Source organism: Mchenga conophoros, linkage group LG3 (assembly GCF_057382185.1).
Source record: "Mchenga conophoros isolate Kocher_MC1m ecotype Shallow Benthic linkage group LG3, M_conophoros_male_GT1.1, whole genome shotgun sequence".
Lineage (NCBI taxonomy): Eukaryota > Metazoa > Chordata > Actinopteri > Cichliformes > Cichlidae > Mchenga > Mchenga conophoros.
Window position 1 is genome coordinate 13069191 of NC_140528.1, and position 3519 is coordinate 13072709.

General features: G+C 43.0%; 1 pseudogene across 1 annotated transcript in view; it reads left to right on the top strand.

Annotated features, from left to right (window-relative positions):
• LOC146577309 (protein NLRC3-like) overlaps window positions 1-2121 on the top strand; it is a 22720-nt pseudogene extending 20599 nt beyond the window's left edge. The window contains exon 10 of the transcript XR_014889318.1: window positions 1-2121. This exon is cut by the window's left edge and continues 1083 nt beyond it. The product of XR_014889318.1 is annotated as a protein NLRC3-like (transcript).
• The last annotated feature ends 1398 nt before the right edge of the window (window positions 2122-3519 follow it).

A 3519-nucleotide genomic window follows, 5' to 3' on the forward strand; every position in this document is an offset into this window, starting at 1 on the left:
TCATTGTTGTTCAGCTTCAGAGGTTTGCAGGAATGAACTGATGACCAGAAACAGCTGCAAAGTCCAAGAAAATACCAGCTGGAGTTCAGCTGCATTTGAAGAAGTCAAAGAAAAGTAAGGATGGCAAAGGGCGACGTTTTCTTCCAAAGAGCTGCAAACATGGTCGACGCCTCATTAGAAGAATCATCTGGACATTTGTGAGGAACTCTAACCAAGAAAGCAACGTCACACAGATCCAACAGACAGTTTCCATGACTGCAAGTGTTGAGTGGAAAAATGCTACATTGCATTATTGCATCCTCTCACCACAGGAGGCGCTGTTGGCACCACTGATTGCTGATCAGCTGTTCTCTGATGATCTGATTGATACTGTGAATAACGGGACTCACTGAACTCTGTGACACAGTGAAGATTACAGAGTTTAACTTCACCCTTTAAGACTGACCACAGAACCAAGTCCGCCAGAGCTTTTGTTATATTTTTACATGCTGTGGAGCCATTTGTGGGAGCATTTCAAGTTGCTATACATCAATACAACTGTTATAGCCCTAATTTTAATAATATGTATGCATTAAGTCCATAGTAACTACATAAACTGCAAAAAAAACCTCTGCTCATCCATCTCTGTGTGTATCAGGATACATTTGGTTCATAATACACAGAAAAATCAGAGTTATTACCTGTAATAAATGTGAAAGATTCCTGCAGTGATAACCAGGCAGGACTGAAACACATCCAAGCTGTCACCACGGTAACAGCACCGCCCATCCACAGGTGAGGGGAGGAGCAAAAAGAGGGACTTTGACCATTTTATACTAAAAACACTCAACTAATGTTTCTAATATGAAACAAATAAGCCCACATTAATGTGAGCGTTTATTAAATAATAATAATGATGATTTCCTCCTGATCTCATTTCCACAGCAGAGAAAACTGTGGTGTATATTGAGGTGGAGGGTGTGGTCTGTGGCTCAGGTGTAGAGTGAGGGTGGGGTGCACCACAGCAGCATGCTGGGACTGCTGAGGGTGGAGGAGGGAGTGATGATGACATCAGAGCTGCAGCACAGAGACCAGTGAACACACAGTCTGTTCATCTTTGCATAGATACAATATACAGCACAATATTGAATGACAGACACGCTGTGGGAGCTTCCACAGATACACTGACGTCAGCATCCAGAGTCCTCCTGCTGCTCCCCCCTCAGAGCCCCGTGATCAGCACCAACACATTCAGTTAGATGACAGAGTCCAGCTGCAGCTAGAATCAGCTCCCCTCTGTGAACAACAGCACAGCGTCAGTGTTTCACACTCAGTGAAAGGAGGAAACAGCAGAAGAACACCATGTGTGCTACGTTTCCCAGGACACACTACAAACTGCACAAATACAGAGCAGCACGTGGAAGGACCTGGAGCTGCATTTACAGAGCTGCAGACAGCGTGATGTCCTGTATGGACAGGTGGAAGGAACCAAGTCCTCAGCTGGAACACTCGTGTTTGTCCACAGACAGGAAACACAGCAGGAAACTTCCTCACAGAAGTGCAGCTCATGGATAACACACTTCCTGTCAGTCAGAATGAGGCTGCAGCCAAACACAGAAAGGTGTTTTTGTCCAGATGAGCCCAGAGAAGAAACACGAGTGTTCACAGACATCAGAAGCTCAGAGAGGTGAAACATGAGGTTGGAGTCCTCGTCAGCATCCAGAAGAGCTGCTGTGAAACCCTGAGTACTCATGACAGACTCTGATGGCACAAACACATCATGATTCAAACAGAAAGACAAACATGGAGCTCCTGATCCTCCTGCATGAGAACAAGCTGACATGAGCGCTGTGTCTGAGAGTGTCTCCCTGTCACAGTGACAATAACACAGCTGCTGCTCACAGTCATTAAACTGACCTGAGGTCAGCTGTGCTCCTTACATATGAACCATGTGACCTCACATCAGTGCTGTGGATGACTGTAGTCATAGAAGAGTAGAGCTGTAGCAGGTGGTGTGAGGAGGAGGTGGTGTATTCTAGTTAACGCAGTACTGAAACACTCCAGCAGAGGGCGCTGTTAAGTCCTTATTGTAACACAGTTACTGTGTGCAGTTAGACTTCATACATAATCTGCACTTATTTCCATCAGACATGCTGTCAGTAAATGATTGGTTTCTATTGATTCTACTTCCTGTTGACTCGTTTGATGACAGTGAAACAATCACAGCTGATTGTGTGATGATGTAAACTGTCACTGTTACATTCAGTGTGTGTGACATAATGTTAGTGCAGGCTGATAACAGCCTGGTTCTGTTAGAAACACATGAACGTGTCCATAGATCAGTGTGTGTTTAACATGAGAGCTTCAGCCCTGCTGATGTGTTAAATAAAGACATGCAGGAAAACTGATGAGACTCTGAAATAACTCTTTATATTTATAATGTAACTCTGCATCAAAAGAACAACAAAGGATCCCAGACAGGTTTCTGTGAACAAAGACCATTCTGATGTTTCTGTGTTTCTAACACTTTGACATTATTAGTAAACAGACTGCAGTGAGCAGCATTTATAAAGAGCTTCTATATAAAGATATGACAGCTGTTTGACAAGTTTATCACTCTGTGTTTGGACCTGATCAGTCCAGCTGTTTACTTGAAACATGTTCATTTACCTGTTCTGTTATATTCATGTTCTTGTCTCTGTTGAAAACACATTTTAATGTCCCTCAGATTTTTCTCCCAGATGAATAAATATAAAAATGACACAAACTGACTGCAGCTACTTTTTGTCCTTTCTGTCAAAAACCTTCATGTGACTCATGAGAGACACGTTTCAGCTGTTTGTGACAGATCAGAGGCCAACAAGTCATTTATAACACTTTCCATCATTGTTTAAAGTTCTCAGTGTTTCTGTGTTGCTGCGTATAGGATCTCCCAGCATCATCACTGTGCTGTCCAATCATTGTGTGCGAGGTTACCCTTATAGTGCGATGTGTGTTTGCACAAAGAGAAGCATGTGTGTCAAATATAAATAAGCACAGAACAGAAACAGCTGCTCGTTTCTTCTGTTTAGAGTCAAGTTAGTGTTTTGTGTCTTTGTTTGAGGCCTGATGTCGAGCAGAGGTGTGTGTAACTGCACTGGTCTGTTATATGTGTGAAGTGTGTGCTTCTCTTCAGCATCATCTTTGTCACTGCTGATTCCTTTGTGTCATCATGTGTTGAGAAGAGAGAACAGTTATAACGGAGGAGCAAAAGGAAGCCCTGAAATCTGCATCAACAAGGAAGTGTTGGCTCACCAGTGATCCCAGCAGAGCCACTGGTTTGGCTCCAGTTGTTCTAGATTCAATGATGTTGTTGCTACAGATACATGTCAGCATCTTTATTGTAGTAAAGTCTTGTAATGTGAAGATAGAAACAAGGCAGCAAACAGCTCCATGATCTGATCTTAATGATGTTGTTTTTATTCCTGTCTGTCAGAACTGGATTGGAAACTATCAAAGGTCTAAAAACAGCCTCGACCCTCCCACAGAGCAAACTTTACA